Raw genomic sequence first — 19,562 nt, 5'->3', positions numbered from 1 at the left:
TAAAGCGATAGCCCATTAAAGCAACCCTCAAAGGCTCAGGTATATATACAGAAGAGAAAGTAGAAAGACTATAAAAGCCAGAAGTGATTAAAAAAAAAAAACTCCAAGGAAACAGCATTTTTCAGACACAATAGGGCTAATGCACATTTGAAATTACAGAGACTGGGCCAGCATGCACAAGATCTGTACTAGTTCAAGCCATACAAAAATCCCAGCACAGAGAATGGGAAGTGGACACAAAGTCCCACTTCTAACCAAGAAGCTATGTGCAACCATTAACTTTTGGGAGGGAGAAAACCAATTTTATTCAATGGAGAGTCAGAATATATTAAACACAATCCAGGACAAGCCACATGCTCATGAATAGTTGGTCAACACAAAACGGAACCCATGTATTTTTTGTTTTCATTTTTATGAGAAAGAATCTGAAGTTGAGTGGGTATCTGGGAGTAGTTGGGGGAGAGGAAAATATGACTAAAATACAGTGGACAATTTTTTTTTTTAATTTTGGTAGAATATTACTTTAAGTTGTGTTACTTTAGTTTATGTTGCATTTCTTTAATTCTGTAAGCTGTGCTATTGTGCCTGTGTAAAACACCTTCTGGTCTAATAAAGAACTTGCCAATGGCAAGGCACCAGAAAGGATAGATGGGAATCTCAGGCAGATAGAACATATAGAGAAGGTGCCAAAGAACGGGAAACCATCAAGGGCCAGCTACCCAGCTACAAAACCAGCAAGCCACGGAGTAAGATTAAGATTTATAGAAGAGAACGGGAAAAACCCAGAGGCAAAAGATAGATGGGTTAATTTAAGTTAAGGAAAGCTGGCTAGAAACTAAGCCAAGCTAAGGCCAGACAATCATAATTAAGAATAAGCATCTGAATGTGATTTATTGGGGAGCTGGTTGGAGGAGGCCCAAAAAGAGTAAAAAACAAATAACAACATTAAATTAAAAAAGGAAGTCTACTAGAGGCTCATGGCACAGACCTATTATGCCAGCTACTCTAGAGACAAGCCAGGATGATGGTTAAGTTTAAGGGCTGCCTGTGCAACAGACTTCCTGGCCAGCCTAGGAAACTTAGTGAGACTATCTCAAAATAAAAACTGAAAAAAAGAGATGGGAATGTAACTTGGCAATACAGTGCTTGCATACACAATCCTAGGACTGAAAATAATAATAATAATGATCAGAATGGGTCTTTATCTATGTACTATTCATTCACTTTGTAATCCTTTGCAAAATAACTTCTACCTCGCCACATTGCCACTTAGAAGGTGAGGGTAAAATAGAGCAGTCTTTCCATGTGATTATCCAGAAAAATCATAAACATGCAGGGACACGTTTATGCTATAAGAAAAGTTCTGAGGGAGTGATGGAAATAAATGACCCAGGAAACATAGGTTGTATTAAAAAGTAAGATAGGTAAGGTTGGACATAATCTGCCAGCTGATTGGACAAAGAGGTGAATGAATCTTCTCCCATCCAGAGAGTCCTGCCTCAAGGATTTGGCATGAAAGCACAATCCATGCTCCCCACCCCCACCCATTGCTACCCTAGTTTCAGGCCAGCAGGCAACACTCCTCCACACAAGCCTCCCCAATATACCCCACATTGGAAACAGCAATCCACAAGACCCACTCCCTGACCCTAACCTAACCATCCCCCTGTAACCTCAGTTTCTCCCTGAGAAACAGAATCTGCTACATCTGATTAAACCAAGAGTGGTCCCCTGAGACACAGACACAGTAAGCACAGACTCAACCAAGAGCAGCTCCCTTAGACAAAGACACCTCTTACACCTATTGGAGGAAAAGATGGGTAGACACCAGTGCAAAAATATATACAACAACATAAAGAGCAATATGGCACCAACAGAACCTAGAGGTTTTACAACAGCAAGACCTGAGCATCACAGAACAGAAGAAGCAGAAGTAAGTGATCTTACAAATCATTTTATGAAGATGATAGAGGCTTTTAAAGAGGAAATGAAAAATCCCCTTAAAGAAACTGATGAAAAGACCACCAAAAAAATTGGAAGAAATCATAAGTCCCTTAATGAAAGCCAAGAAAACAAAGTAAAAGTGATTAAAGAGGTGAAGGAAACAGTTCAAGACCTGAAAATTGAAACAGAAGCAACGAAGAACACACAAGGAGGGAATAATGGAAATAAAAAAATCTGAGTAAATGAACAGAAACTACAGATGCAACCATAACCAAAAGAATACAAGAGATGGAAGAGAGAATCTCAGGCGTGGTGGACACATAGAAAAAATAGATTCATCAGTCAAAGAAAACACTAAACCAAAAAAGTCATAACACAAAACATCCAGGAAATCTCTGACACCATAAAAAGCCCAAATCTAAGAATAAGAGGAACAGAAGAATACCAACTCAAAGGCACAGAAAATATATTCAACAAAATCAAACAAGAAAACTTTCTCAAAGAAGGAAATACCTATGAAGATACAAGAAGTTACAGAACACCACATAGACTAGACCCCCCACAAAAAAGTCCCCTCATCACATAATAATGAAACCACAAAACATAAAGAATAAAGAAAGAATAGTAAGAGCAGCAAAGGAAAGAGGCCATGTAACTTATAAAGGCAGATCCATCAGAATAATACCTCACTTCTCAATGGCAACTCTGAAAGTCAGAAGGTCCTGGACAGATGTAATGCAGACACTAAGAGACCATGGATGCCAGCCCAGACAACTATACCCAGCATAACTTTCAATCACCATAGACAGAGTGCACGAGATATTCCAAGACAAAACCAGATTTAAATAATACCTATCCACAAGTCCAGCCCTACAGAAAGCACAAGAGGGAAAACTCCAACATAAGGAAGTTAGGTGTACCCATAAAACACAGGAAATAGATAACCCCACAGTAGTAAATCTCAAAGAAGGGAAATACACACAAACTACCACCAAAAGATAACAGGAATTAACAACCACTTGTCATTATATACATTAATATCAATGGACTGAATTCCTCTATAAAAAGACACAGGCTAAAAGAATAGATACAAAAACAGAATCCATCCTTCTGCTGCATACAAGAAACACACCTCAACTTCATAAACAGACACTACCTCAGAGTGAAAGGCTGAAAAACGACTTTCCAATCAAATGGACTTAAGAAGCAAGATAGTGTAGCTATCCTATTATCTAACAAAATAGACTTCAAGCTAAAATCAATCAAAAGAGATCGGGAAGGACATTACATATCATCACAGGAAAAATGCACCAAGAGGAAGTCTCAATTCTCAGAAATTATGCCCCAAATACAAGGGTATCCACATATGTAAAGGAAACAGTACTAAAGCTTTAATTGCACATCAAACCCCACACACTATTAGTGGCAAACTTCAACACCCCACTCTGATCAATGGACATATTTGGTAGACAGAAACTTAACAGAGAAATAAGGGACTGAACAGATGTTATGACTCAAACGGACTTAATAGAAATCTATAGAACATTCCATCCTAACACAAAAGAATATACCTTTTCCTCAGCACCCCAAGGAACCTTCTCTAAAATCGTCAACATACTCAGTCACAAAAAAAAAATCTTAACAGATACAAAAAAAAATTGAATAAAACCTCCTGTATTTTATCAGCCGACTGTGGCTTAAAGTTAAAGAGTTCAACAACAACAAAAATTATACAAAGCCTACAATCTCATGGAAGATAAATAATGCTCAACTGAGTCACCAATGGGTCAAGGAAGAAATAAGGAAAGAAATGAAAGACTTCCTAGAATTCAATGAAAATGAATTTACTACATACCCAAACTGATGGGACACTAAAAAAGCAGTGTTAAGAGGAAAATTTATAGCACTAAACGCCCACATGAAGAAGTTGGAGAAAATTAATACTAGTGACCTAACAGCTCACATGAAAGCTCTAGAACAAAAAGAAACAAACTCACCCAGGAGGAATAGATGCTAGGAAATAATCAAATTGAGAGCTGAAATCAATAAAACAGAAACAAAAAGAACAATATAAAGAATCAATGACACAAAGAGTTGGTTCTTTGAGAAAAATCAACAAGATAGACAAACCCCTATCCAAACAAAACAAAAGGCAGAGAGAGAACATCCAAATTAACAAAATCAGAAATGAAAAGGGGGACATAACAAGAGACAATGATGAAATCCAGAGAATCATCAGGTCATACTTCAAAAACCTGTACTCCACTAAATTGGAAAATCTAAAAGAAATAGACAATTTTCTGGATAGGTACCCCATACCAAAGTTAAATCAAGACTAGATAAACTATTTAAATAGACCAATAACCCCTAAGGAAATAGAAACAGTCATTAAAAGTCTCCTAACCAAAAAAAGCCCAGAACCAGATGGTTTGAACACAGAATTCTACCAGATTTTCAAAGAAGAGCTAATATCAATACTCTTCAAATTGTTCCACACAACAGAAACAGACTCCTTTAATGAGGCTACAATTACTCTGATTCCCAAACGACACAAAGATGCAACAAAGAAAGAAAATTACAGACCAATCAACCTCATGATCATTGATGCAAAAATATTCAATAAAATATTAGCAAACTGACTCCAAGAACACATAAAAACAATTATCCACCTTGATCATGTAGGCTTCATCCCAGGGATGCAAGGATGGTTCAACATACGAAAATCTGTTAATGTAATAAACCATATAAAACAAACTCAAAGAAGAAATTACATGATCATCTCATTAGATGCTGAAAAGGTCTTTGACAAAATCCAACACCCCTTCATGATAAAGGTCTTGGAGAGATCAGGAATACAGGGAACATACCTAAACATAATAATGGTAATTTACAGCAAGACAGCCAACATCAAAGTAAATGGGAAGAAACTCAAAGCAATTCCACTAAAATCAGGAACAAGACAAAGCTATCCACTCTTCCCATATTTATTCAATACAGTACTTGAAGTTCTGGCTAGAGCAATAAAAAAAAAAAGGAGATCAAGAAGATACAAATTGGAAAGGAAAAAGTCAAACTTTCACTATTTGCAGATGGTATGATAGTACACTTAGTGACCCCAAAAATTCTACTAGGGAACTCATACATCTGATAAATACCTTCAGTAATGTGGAGGGATACAAGATTCATTCAAAAACATCAATAGCTGTTCTATATACAAATGATAAATGAGCCAAGAAAGAAATCAGGGAAACATCACCCTTTACAATAGCCACAAATAATATAAAATACCTTGGGGTAACTCTAACTAAGTGATTGAAAGATCCATAAGCATTGGAGATCTTTCCATTTTCTGATATCTTCTTCAATTTCTTTCTTTAGAGACTTAAAGTTCTTGTCATATGGGTCTTTCACTCACTTAGAGTTACCCCAAGGTATTTTATATTATTTGTGGCTACTGTAAAGGGTGATGTTTCCCTGATTTCTTTCTTGCCCCATTTATCATTTGTATATAGGAGAACTTTAGGTCTCTAAAGAAAGAAATTGAAGAAGATATCAGAAAATGGAAAGATCTCCAATGTTTAGGGACATGTAACACAGTAAAAACGGCAATCTTACCAAAAGCAAACTACAGATTCAATGCAATCCCCATCAAAATCCTAACACAATTCTTCACAGACCTTGAAAGAACAATACTCAATTTCATCAAGGGCGGGGGGGGGACACAGGATAGCCAAAACAATCCTGTACAGTTAAGCAACTTCTGAAGGCATCACCATGTCTGACCTTCAGCTCTACAATAGAGCTGTAGTAATAAAAAAAAGCTTGGTACTGGCATAAAAAACCGATATGTGGAGCAATGGAATCAAATTGAAGACCCTGCCATTAATCCACACACCTATGAACACCTGATATTTGACTAAGAGCCAAAACTGTATAGCAGAAAAAAGAAAGCATCTTCAACAAATGGTGCTGGCATAACTGGATGTCAACATGTAGAAGATTGCACATAGATCCATATTTATCACCACGCACAAAACTCAAGTCCAAGTGTATCAAAACCACAACATAAATCCAGTTACACTGAACCTAACAGAAGAGAAAGTAGAAAGTAGCCTTAAGTGCATTGGCACAGGAGACCACTTCCTAAATATAACACCAGTAGACAGACACTGAGAGCAAGAATTAACAAATTGGACCTCCTCTAGTGGAGAACATTCTGTAAGGCAAAGGACATGGTAAACAATACAAAATGACAGCCTACAAATGGGAAAAGATCTTTAACAACCCCAAATCTGACAGAGGGCTGACCTCCAAAATACATAAAGAACTGAAGAAACTAAACAGCAAAATATCAAACAATCCATTTAAAACATGGGCTACAGAACTAAACATCCTTACTCATCAGGGAAATGTAAATCAAAATGACTCTCAGATAATATCTTACAACTGTCAGATTGGCTATGATCAAAAACACTAATGACAGCTTATGTTAGGAAAGGATGTGGAACAAGGGAAACACTCCTCCACTAGTGGTGGGAGTGCAAACTTGTACAGCCACTTTGGAAATCAGTGTGGAGGTTTCTCAGATAATTGGATATCAATCTTCCTCAAGACCCAGAGATACCACTCTTGGGCATATACCCAAAGAATGCTCAAGAATTCCAGAACGAAACTTGCTCAACTATGTTCATAGCAGCATTATTAGTAATATCCAGAATCTGGAAACAACCTAGATGCCCCTCAACTGATGAATGGCTAAAGAAAATGTGGCACATATACATAATGGAGTACTACTCAGCAGTTAAAAAACAATGACATCTTGAGATTTGCAGGCAAATGGATAGAACTAGAAAATATCATCCTGAGTGAGGAAACTCAAACTCAGAAAGACAAACATGGCATGTACTCACTCATAAGTGGATACTAGATGTAAAGCAAAGGATAACCAGATGACAACCCACAGCTCTAGAGAAGATAGCTAACAAGGAGGACACTAAGAGGGACACATGGATCGTCCTGGGAAGGTGAAATAGATGAGATCTCCATTAGTAAAATGAGGGTTTAGGGGGCAATGTAGGGTAAGGTATGTGGAGTACATAAGGAATCAGGATGATCAAGTTGGGTGAGGGAATGAGTGGGAGAGCAAAATGAAAGAGATACCTTGATAGAGGGAGACATCATGGGGACAGAGAGAAACCTAGTGCTAGGGAAATTCTTATGCAAGAATCCACAAGAATTACCCCAGCTTAGACTACTAGCAATAGTGGAGAGGGTGCCTGAGTTGGCTTACCCCAGTAATCAGACTGGTGAACACCTTGTCATCATAGAGCCTTCATAAGGTAACTGATGGAAGCAGATGCAGAGATCCACAGCCAAGCATCAGGCCAAGCTCCAGAGTATCGGGGACTATGGGGGTCCAGCCCCTAATAGTCTCCTTTCCAGGGTCCAGGGAAGAATCTATCAACCAGCTGAGAATTTATTCTTAAGGTCGGCGAATCAATCTACGCACGCAGAGTTCTTTGGTCCATTCGCTTTAATTCACCTTTCGTCCCTTGCTTTACAGTTATATATCCCCCCAAAATCACAATCCTCCCCTCCACCCAGGACACCCAGCCTGAACTTCCTCAGGCAGTGATTGTCCGCTATCAGGATCAAATGGAGGGGTGATAAGAATCACAATGAGGGGCAATAGTTGTTAATTGCCATTTGCAACAAAAAGGGGTAGTGACTAATGAATTGACTAAAGGCTAAATTCGGGTAATATCTAAGAGGGATCTTATGTGCACAACTATAGTCTAAAATGTGTTTGGTAAAGAATTTTAAAAATCTAAATATTCCTAGAAGTGGTTAGGTAAGGAGTTAGAGGTCTAAAGTTAGTAAGGCTGTAAGAAAGAAGGGCCTGAGCTAAATTTTATAAAGCTATTACTTAATGTCCACCTGACCTAAGCAGTGTCTCCTTGTGGAATTTACTTTAAGTCAGGAGACTTATATGTGGGCTGCTATCACTGTTAGTCCTTGAAGGTTGGGCACCCACCTGGGCGGTGTCTCCTTGTGGAATTTAAGTCAGGAGACTTGCAGGTGGGCTGTTATCATTGTTAGTCCTTGGAAGCTGGGTGCCCACCTGGGCAGTGTTTCCTGTATTACTTGAAAGTGGCTAAGGGAGGTAATCTGATTCCAGAGAAAGCCTTACCTGAGGCTGTTCTCCAAATTCCTGGAATGTGTATGTCCAGAGAGTGATCAGTCCACACTGTTAGCCCTTCTTAGGGGAAAGTCAATTGGGAAAACTATGAAGGCACACATGATTTTCATAACAGAATACAGCTGATATATAACAAGCCAAGTAACACCAAAAACTCCTTGGGATTTGGCTTCCTCTGGAGGAATTCCCTGATTCCTCCAGGTGGTGACTTTGCCATAACCACCTGAGTTCTTATGATATATTCCTATCACAGCACAGGAGTCCAGTCGAAGAGAGAGAAGAGGGATTCTATGAGCAAGGGGCATCAAGGTTATGATGGGGAAACCTACACAGACAACCATACCAAGCTGGTGGTAACTCATGAACTTTATACCAACAGCTGTGGAACCTCCATGGGACTGGACTAGGACCCCTGCATAAACAAGACAGTTGTATAGCTTGATCTGCTTAAGGGGCCCCCTGGCAGTAGGATCAGGATCCATCCCTGATGTATCAGCTGGTTTCTTGGAGCCCATTATCTATGGTGGGACATCTTACACAGCCTTGATACAAAGGGAGGGGCCTGGACCTGCCTCTACTGAATGTACCAAGCTCTGCTGACTCCCCATGGGAGGCCTTACCTTTTTGAAGGAGGAAATGGAAGATGGGTACGGGGGCAGGCTGGGAGGCCAGACGATGGAAGATAGGGTGATCTGTCATTGGTATATAAAATGAATAAAAAAAATTTCTTAACCAAAAAGAAATGGTAGGTATGACTGAATTTCAAGGGGAGAAAATATAGATGCTTTTCTTTTTATTTAATGGCTTTTTCACTTGAACCTAATTTTGTAATAGAAAAAAAAATGTTATTTTTTTTTTTTAATTCTACTCTTAACCAGGTATGGCGGTGTAAGCCTTTAATTCAAGCACTTGGGAGACAGAGGTAGGAGGATTGCTGAGTTCAGGGTCAGCCTAGTCTACATAATGTGTTCCAGGCCAGACAGGGCTCTCCATAATGAGACCGTCTCAAACAAAACAAAACAAAAACCCAACACCACCACCAACTTCATTTTGGTAATGTGTTCTTAGGGCTAGAAGAGAATGGTACTAAACCAGTTGTTATTGTGTAGGGAGATGATGAGTGCAAAGCAGTGTATGCAAGTATGTGGAGGTAAGACTATCTCTAGTGTCATTCTTTAGGTATGATCATCCTTTGTGTGGGTATATAAGGGGCTATGTGCAATTATGTGTGTTTGGGAAGGCTATGTGCACTTGTGTTCTGCAGGTTTGGGGACTTGTGTGTGTCGGGTATATGTGCACTTCTATGAGGGCAGCAGCAAGCAGGCCAAAAGAGATTCAGTATTTTGATTTTTCACACTCTACCTTATTCCCTCAAGACAGAGACTCTCACTGACTTTGGAGCCAGGCTGGTGGCCAGCAACCCTTATTTTTTGCTGCCTCCCCTGGTTCTGGGGTGACCGACATGCACACAGCCATGCTTGGCTTCCTACATGAGTGCTAATATCTGAATTCAGGTTAACATCTCATGCTTGCTCTCTGTCACTGAGCCATCCTCCTTCCTACCGCTTATACCCCAAAAACAAAGTCTATCCCTAGCCTGGAAGTCACTATATGAACAAGGGTGGGTAGCTAGAAATTCCCAGGAATCCTTCTGTCTCCATCTCCCCAGATCTAAGAGTAGACCTGCAGGCTGCCATGCTCAGTTTTATGTAACTTCTGGGAATGGAAATCAGATGATCATGCTTGTAATGACAAGCACTTTAGTGGCTGAATTATCCTCCCAGCTCAAATCAAGTTCTTTTTATGGGTGTGCTAGCTAATTTTAGGTCAACTCGAGAGTCATCTGAGAAGAGGGAACCCAACTGAGAAAATGCCCCCATAAGACCAAGGCTGTAAGCAAATATGGGGGACCCTTTCTTATTAGTTACTAATGTGGTAAGACCCAGCCCATTATGAGTGGTCCCAGGTTCTATAAGAAAGCAGGCTGAGCAAACCATGGCAGCAAGCCAGTAAGCAAAACTCCTCCATGGCCTCTACATTGGCTCCTCCCTCCAGGTTTCTTCCCCCACTGCTTTTGATGGTGAACTGTTAGAATGAACAGGGAGTGAAATAAACCCTTTCTTCCACAAGTCACTTTTGGTCGTGGTGTTTCATCACAGCAATATTAACTCTAAGGTAGTGAGAAAAGCCTTTCCTTCAAGAAGCAAGAAATTAATTGCTTTCTTGAGGGCATTTACCCCAGGCTGGCCTGAAGCTCATTATGCAGTGATTCTCTTGTCTCCACCTCCAAAGTGCTGATATTCAAGTGTGAGCTACCATGCCTGGCTGACTTTTATTTATCTGAAATATATAAAGGTAGAAAGACTAGAGTATCATTCTTTATAGCTGAGTAAGTTTGAGTCACACAGCAAAGTGGTTTCCTTCGTGCTACCTGAGAAATTGAAGACAGTGATGAAATGTGAATTCAGTTTTCTGTACTCTTATCTAAAGCCTCTACCCCGCCCCAATTATATCCAATCTTTCCTGATATTCCCCAACTGATAATGTAAATGCAAGACAGCAAAGCTACACGCAATTATCTGTCATGGCTAACCGCGTCCACCTTATTATTATTATTACCCTCATCCACCGTTACTATTAAGCACAGTGAGCACTCCTCCAAACGTACTAAGGACAAACACTGAGGAGTCTCAGGGGACAGGAAAGACACTGGCAATTCAACCGCCTCCTCTCTTCGAAGCGGCTGCAGCTGGCCCCTGCACACAGAACTTCTCAAGTCCTTCGCGGGGCATCAAACTCCTTCAGGGGGAACTCTGGTTAGCCGCCTGCCATTGTCCCTGTCCCTGGCGAGTTCATGCCTCCAGCCACTATTGAAGATGCAGGCAGAGCAGCGGGCTGCAGCAGTTCCTCCCCTGCCGAGGCACCTTGCCATGCACCGGTCCTCACGTCTCCTCGTTCTCCCCCATCCTCCGCTCTCACCACCCAGCTCAAATGATGACACCGTCCCGACCCGGCTTCTACGAGCGTCTCCATCAACCTCGGAAATCGAAGCGGGTCAGGACGATCAGCGGACCGCAAGGGCACGTGGGGACTACCTGCTTCCGTGAGGAGCGCAGCATGCCGGCGGACTGACTCACACATGGACCTGCGGCCGACCTCCGCTGCTCCACCGCCTAGGGCGGGTACCCCGAATGTGGCCGACCGCCAGTCCGGGTACCCGGCGACCAGCGACACCTGCCTGAGGACGCCCGCCCAGAGCCCAGAGACACAGCCCGGGTGCCTCATCTTACCTCACTCCACAGCAGCGGCGGGGGCCTCGCTTTACGGCAGTCGCGACGACCGTCGCAAAGGTGCCGTCAAGCGCGCAGCCTCACAGGCTTTCCTCAGTAGTGTCTGAGGTGGCCTGGGACCGTCCGCGTTTTCTGCCACTTCACTGTCCCACGTTCTCGGAGCCCTGCTGTTTGCCTGGCCTTTAGAAAGCCGCAGGCAGCCAGCCCTTCAACAGCCCACCGAGGCTGCCTGAGAGTTTAGAAAAACCTCAGCGAGCAAGGCAGAACTGTCTCCCCTGGTGTGCTGGTTCACCAGACAGTGCAGAGTGTGGGCTACATGCAAACTTCCGGTGGATAAGGATTCCTTTTGCTTTGCTTGCTTGCTGCCTCCCTCCCTCCTTCCCTCCCTCCCTCCCTCCTTCCCTCCTTCTTCCTATCTTCCCTTCTCTCTCTCCGTCTCTGTCTGTGTCTCTGTCTCCCACCCCCCTGGTGTGTAAACGCATGTACTAAGCAAACAGATTCAGAATAACTCCTTGGATTTTGCTTTGGATACCGTTACTTGCGATTTAGATACCATTGCTTCTGATTGGGGACAGAGTGGGAAAGATTACTAGGTAGTGATGTATAAGCTCATGAGGCTGAGCTGCCTAGTTGACATCCAGGTCTAGAAGATGCTGTCTTCCAGATTAGGACTCGAAACAAACATAGACAATTCCTCGGACTGGCATCTCTTGGTGTAAAGAGTTATTGGTAAGTATTAGATGTAGATTTTGATAGGAGTTTCTGAAAATTACAAAGTACTAGACACAGTATTGTAGTTTTAAGTCCTCTCTACAAAATTTATTGAGACCATAGAAAAATATGAAATAATTTACCCTCCACATCCAGTTCTGTATTATGTAACTCAAGCTGGCCTTAAACTCTCCATGTAGCCTAGGATGGCCTTCAACGGTTCCTAGTACTTCCACATCTCAAGTGCTGGGATTACAAGTTTGCACTGCCATGCTTGGCTTAAAGAGAATTTTTTTTGAAAACTGTAATGGGATGTGACTCTTCCAAAAAGTCACTATTAAGCCTGGCATGCCTATCACTCAATCATTCTGGACTTCAAGGCAGAAGGGTCAAGAGTCAGGCTTTGTCTTTTAACGAAAAAAAAAAAGTTAAAATTGATGCATTCTGGAGTGTTAAGAGGTGATTTTTTTTTAAATGAACAGTGTTTATTATGCTAAACAATGTATGCGAATTCTAAGTAGGATGACCTCTCAGGTTTTTATAAGTGAATGCTTTTCAAATGCATAGCTGTAAGTTTTGTAGCTCTGAAGGGAAAAGCTTCCCCAATGCAAGTGTTATAGCTCTGTTCCAGCAGTGGGGAAAAAGTTTCCCTACCAGAAGTGTTAATCTCTGCTCCAGCAGAGGTGGAGGTGATGTTTTCAAAGCAGAAGTGTTACAGTTCTGCTCCTTTTCTTTTATTATTTATACCAAGGATCAGTTCAGATTATACATAATATTGTTGATGGTTTGATTCCAAAAATGAGACAATGAATGTAAGTCAGTGTCTCATTTTAAAATATTCAGAACAGAACACACACACACACACACACACACACACACACGTCTATTGGCAGAATGTGCTTCTATTAATACAAACATTGTGGTCGTGCCATAAATTTAAACAGCAGGTTAATTCTAGATCTACTCTCATAACCCATTTTATTCGCAGCTTGTTCATGTTTCTTCCTGCTTCTGTGTCTCCATACTCAGCATCACTAATGGCATTTCCTTTCTCTCCTGCAATACTACTTCCTAGCCACTGGGCAGCATGCTGTTCACTTCGAAGAATCCATTATACATATATATATATATATATATATATATATATATATATATATATATATGAATAGTGCAAAATAGAAAGTCTCATATTAAAGGGACTGATTGCACTTCTAAACTTTAGTATGCTAGATAGGCATTTTGTCTAAACTTATTTTAATAGCCATTTAATAACTGCCTTCTATGAATTATAATAACACATGACACATAAACACATGTACTTTGAATTTAACCTTTTTAATGTTCAGAATTATAAAGGACAGTTAACTAGAGAATGCTGGTCACACTCAACATACCTCACTTCCGATCAGCACAATGACGTTTCAGTGATTAAGTTGGTCTGAGAATCCACTTAACTCTACTCAATATGTATTTGGTAATACATTTGGTGTTGTATCTGGGAAAATATGACCTTGCCCCTTATTTCCCACACTTGAAATGAAAATCTTTTTCTCTAAGTATCAGTACCATTCATACTTTATTATTATTATTATTATGGTCCAGCCTTAATAATCTTCTTCCCAGGGAACCAGAAGAGAAGCTATGAACAGCAAGAATTATTTTCAGGAAAAGAATCTAAGTACATCGAGCTCTTAGTTCATACTTTATTCCTCTATGATAAAATTCTGTCTCCTCAGCTTCAGTTCTGTTCTCATGCCTAGCTCCTCTCTTGCCTGATTTCTCTCTACATTTATCTGCTGTCCCCCTCTAAGTTCTATCTTACTTCTCTCATCTTAATTCTGCCCCATCTTGGTCTTTCTCATCTTATTCTTACTCATCTCATTCTTCTTATCTGGCTCTTCCTCATCTTCCATCACATTCTTCTAGTTCTCCAGTCAAACTCCTCTCTAGTAAAAATCCTCCATTAAATTCATAGGACATTCAAATTGGAACATGGACCAAGACACTTGAAGAAAATAAAAGTATTTTTGGGCCCAAAAGATGGCTCAGTGAGTAAAAGTCCTGGATGCACAAATTGATGACCTAGTTTTAGTCCACAGAATCCACAGGGGCAGAAAAGTATCAACTCCCACAAGAAGTTGTCTGCTAACTTCCGCATGGCTGCATTATCAAGAAGGTGCCTGTATGTGAATACCACCCACATATAACAACAACAACAACAATAATAATGTGTGGTTTGAATAAACATGGCCCCTTATAGGCTCATAGAAAGTGACACTTAGGAGGTGTGGACTTGGTAGAGTAGATGTGGCTTTGTTGGAGGAAGTATGTCACTGGAGGTGGGCTTTGAGGTCTCAGATGCTCAAGCCAGGCCCAGAGTCACTCCCTCTTCCTGCTGTGCGCTGATCCAGTTGTAGAACTCTCAGCTACCTCTCCAGCACTATGTTTGCCTGTGTGCCACCATGCTTCCCGATATGACAACAATGGCATAAAACTCTGATCTGTAAGCAAACCCAAATAAATGTTTTCCTTTGTAAGAGCTGCTGTGGTCATGGTGTCTCTTTGCGGCAATAAAGCTTTGTCTAAGACAGCTAATCATGATGATGATGATGATGATAATGATAATGATAATACATAAGATAAAATAAATCTTTAAGAAATTTCCAGGACAGACAATAAGTCATTCTGGGAAGGCTAAGCAAAGTGAGGAAGTTATTGAACCCCATGAAACTGAGGAAAAGTTGAAAATCAGATCCAAGAAGGAAAAAAGCAGGACATTTCTTAGCCCAATAACAGAGAGGGTCAGGGCCTTCTTTCAGGTACTCACCATACTCAGTGCCAACATCCCTCATCCTGTGCTCCTCCCCCATTTAACGTTTCCAGAAGACATAGCCTGCTTGGCATGAGAAGAAAGATGTCCTTTCCTGGTTAATATGCTTTTGGGTGGAGACTGGATCACATGGTTAAGATACAGACACTGCTATATATCTGAGGGATCAAATTCAGAACTTCTGATTTGGCAGCAAGTGTCTTTCCCCACCTAGCCCTCTTGTCAGCCCATCACCTAAGAGCTTTTTCATACTAAGATTGTGCCTATACAAAGACACACACACACACACCAGAGCACAGGCACAGGCACCCACACACTTCATCCTTTGTCTGGTGTATTCTCAGCGCTTCACCACACTTAGTAAACTTACTATTTATCATGTCTTACATCTCTTCTATATCCCTCAGTACCACATTGAATAGATGTCCATCAAATGTTGCTTGATTAGTATATGATTTTTTTTTTTGGGTTTTTTTTCGAGACAGGGTTTCTCTGTGTAGCTTTGCGCCTTTCCTGGGACTCACTTGGTAGCCCAGGCTGGCCTCGAACTCACAGAAATCCGCCTGCCTCTGCCTCCCGAGTGCTGGGATTAAAGGCGTGCGCCACCACCGCCCGGCTAGTATATGATTAAAAAATCAATCTCTAGGTATTTCTCTCTGAAGGTCCCAGGATTTGAGACAATAAATTCATAAATGCATTGTACCTTGATGAATAAGAGCAAATGACTCTGAGGTATTCATCCAGGTTGACATTTCTTGTCTATTCATTTGTAGGATGCCAGGCAAATTCCTAACCTTCTCTCTACTTCAGTTACCTTATTTGTAAAATGGCTGCAGTGCTGGAACTGTCGGAATCAAATTAGAAGGAAATCAGGTAAGGTATTTAAGATCACAAGTAGCACATAGCATAGTATTAACAGATTTTTGTTGTAGTTGATTATATTATTGTTAAAACTGCATTCTAGTTCCCTTCTCTGTGAGGATTATAGAAACCCTTCAAGTTCATGTGACCAGTAGCTCTGCATAGGTGGAAAGAATACACTTCCCTCTTCAGAGCCAGGCTTGGTCATGTGCAAGAATCAGCCAATGGAATATGAACAAATATGACACAGACCATGGAGAGAGGCTCCAGCAGGATGACTGCGGGCTGAGGCAGCAGCGAGAAAGTCATTCTTGAGGTTGCTCCTGCAGCCTGGGTACCATGGAGCAAACCCCAAACAACCCACAGCCCTAATGCAACAGGAGAGATCACTGCTGTGAGGCACTGAGACCTCAGGCTGCTTGTCACACCTAGGACTCCTTACCCTACACCCATGTAAACTCATAATTTTATTACAAACGGAGAAGATACTGTCTGGATTACAAAGCTCAGGTATGTGGGTAGAGTCAGAAAGGTGAAGGGGACATGACAGACTGAATACAAGATTGACAGTCCTCAGGAGCAGAGAAGGTAAACTCTAGTTAGGACAAGAGGTCAAAGATTCTGGCTGGATGACCAGGCATTATGTGTGGGAGGGATGGTATTTAGACAAGGCCTTGAAGCAAGGCTTCCATGGGCAATTGAGGACCTTAAAGGAAAAACGGAGACTCCTAATTCCTTCCTCTCTATTTTTTCCTACCCACAGCTCCATTTGTTTCAGTAAAGGGCCCTGTGTATTAGGTGGACTCTGCTCCACAGACTTGAAAAGAGCCCCGAACCAACACTAAAAATGAGCTCGGTGCCTATTGTAAAGCAATTCAGGGTTCCCAAATGTCCAGGTTGTTGTCTAGAAGGTGGAGCATGGGTACAGCGTAGGCAGGGGAGGAGACCAGAAGCAGGGTTTCTAAAGTACAATACCCAGGACAGGGCCCTGGGTGCCTGGAATCTTGGAGGGGAGGGTAGAGGATAGGAAGACAACAGTGAGCTGCAAAGATGGGAACAGTAACTTCAGCTGGGACTCGAAGACTCATTCTGGTTGTAGCTTGAGGACGCAGTGGAGGGAAGAATAAGATGAGCTGGCCAATTAGTGCCCAGAAACACAACCTAACATTTGCAGAAAGCACCTGTGGCCTGCTCCTCTTTCTGTCCCCTGCTCTTTCAGTGTGCTGTGGGAGAGAAATTGTTCCTAGGGTGTCCATGCTTTTCCCACTCTGTCTGATTATGTTACAGTTCTGACAGGCCACACCAAAGCTCATTATCCTTCACCTGTGTTCTGAAGCCAGAAATCCAAATTAAGGTGTTGCAAGTTAGTTCCTTCTGTAGGTTCCTCTTCCAGGCTTGTAGACGGACACCCTCTTCCTGTCCACATGCGGTACTCTCCTTATGAGTCATTCTTGTCCTAGTCTCTCTTAAAATGACACAGTCGTCACTGGATTAGGATTTGCACATACGAACTCCATTGTACCTGAATTGTCTATTAAAAGGTTCTGTTTCCACATCCCATAATATTGTGCATACTGAAAGTTAAGGTGGGACTTCAATACCTGAATTTTAAGTGTGATCATAACAATCATATAGTATAAATTAAATATACTGTATACTTTTACAATTTTTCTTTTTGCCTTTTTCCTTCTTACTATACTTACAATTTTCTATGTAAAACTTAATATTGGACAGAATAACTAATTGTACCATCACTATAAGAAGTTATGTGAGAATTGGGGTAGAGGATGGGATGTATGGGGTCTCTCTCTCAGAGCAGAGGTGAGAGGAACCCAGGGATTGCAAGCTGTATTATTTCTTTCTTTGCTTCTGTTCCCAGCCTCCCAGCCCCCCACCCCAAAAAAGCAGGGGTCATTTGCTCCAGAAGCCTGGATGCTGAGATAGACTCCCTGCCCAGCATGCTGGATGGTCTGGACATGGGTGGCAGTCATGTTCTCCCCTTTCTGACCTAATAGCATGACCCCAACACCTTTTTACTTTGCAAGGTCTCTGATACCCAGTGGAGGTCTTATTCTACCCCTATGGCCGAACTACCTGGTCTTTCTACACTACCACCAGCACCCAGCTGGTCCTGCTTTCTCTGTAACGTCAAGGTGGCTCAGAGAGCCTGTAGATGGTCCAGGTGGGGTCTTCTCCTAGGCCCTGGTGAAGTCTATGAGGATGGCTTTAGGAGGCATCATGAGCCAGGACCACAAGGGAAGGATAAAGTTGCTGGGGTACATAGCACTGCAGGAGGAAGAAAGGTAGTTAGGGTACAGGCCCCAGGTCCCCATTTTTGGAATAGGAGCTGGAGATACTGCCCAAGAAATTGGTGCATGCCATAAGCCACCTGATTGGAGTGGTAAGTGTTGTGGAGTATTCACCAGAGAAGACTGCTCGGACATGGGTTTAAGCCAATAGAAAGTTCTTATTAGCCAGCTGGCTTTTACACTGGGTGTTCAGGATCCCAGTGTAGCACTGAGCCTTTCTCAGGGTGAGCTTTTAAGCACAAAAAATGTTCTGGGTTGACATCTTTAGTTAACAGGAACACTTAGCCAGAAGTAGAACTACAGAAGCCGAAAAGCAGGGTTAGAACATTTAGAGACTTTCTCATAACTGTGGACGTAGATGGATTAGGTCTTTGTTTTCATTTTGTCAGGTGGTACAGTCGACATGTAGAGTTTATGGGCTGAATGGTACTTCTGTTATGGAGTCAGTTGTGCTAAGGTCTGGGACCCTATTACAGTAAGTCTTCTGAATGGTCTAAAGGATCCAGTCTAGGATGGGTTTAGAGAATGTAAAACACTTCTCCAGGGTGGCCACAGAGCAGCTTTCACAGTAGGCTGGCCTAGCACAGCACAGGGATGATAGCCTGAGATTTGGGCCCAGCAGGTAGAATACACAAAACACCCAATATGGAAGGCATGGTCTAGAGCTACAAACCCTGGCTCAGTCACCAGCCACATCTCAGCAGCCAGTACACAGTTCAGAATGTCGGTGGTGTGTCACAATGAACCTGATGGAATCCTCTTCACAGTGGATGCCATCATCCAGATTCACTGTGACAAGGACTTGGTATTAGAAATCTGCCCCACAATGCTTAGTGTGGGGTGGGCCATAACGTTGGAACCAGAAGGGGATGGTGGGAATTGTTGATCTGGACAGTTTTCACATTGGCTGTTACAAGCCTGAGGAATGTGGGCTACTGCTGTCCTCAGAGGGCAAGTGTCAAGGGTGCTACCCTCCAGGTGGGTACATCTTATGCAAGGTTTGCAGTGTTTGGCACATCTAAGGGCTCTAAGTCACCAACACCACCAGCTGTCAACTCTACAAACCAGCATCTGCTGGGATCTCAGTTCCCACCCATCATCACCCTGATATCTACCTTTATAAGTTGTCACCCAATGCCTTTTCCCCTCTTCAGGAAACAACAATCTCTATAGTTTTTTACTTATTTCTTTTTCGGGTTGGATTCACTTCTTGTTCAAGAAAATATCAAATGGGTGATGCCCATGTAGCAGTAGGATAAAGGCCCATGCTTGGGAGGATTCAGAACCTTTCATAGAGGACATAGTGGTCAAGACCGGAGTCAAGGCTGTGGGGTTTTGGAGGCAGAGCCAAAGATAAGAAGTCACCAACTTATGTCCAGTGGTCTAGGATATGAAGATCAAGTCCCTGAAGATCTACC

Source organism: Peromyscus eremicus, chromosome 2 (genome assembly GCF_949786415.1).
Source record: "Peromyscus eremicus chromosome 2, PerEre_H2_v1, whole genome shotgun sequence".
In the NCBI taxonomy this organism is placed as follows: Eukaryota; Metazoa; Chordata; class Mammalia; order Rodentia; family Cricetidae; genus Peromyscus; species Peromyscus eremicus.
Note: the sequence above shows the minus strand (reverse complement) of the source record.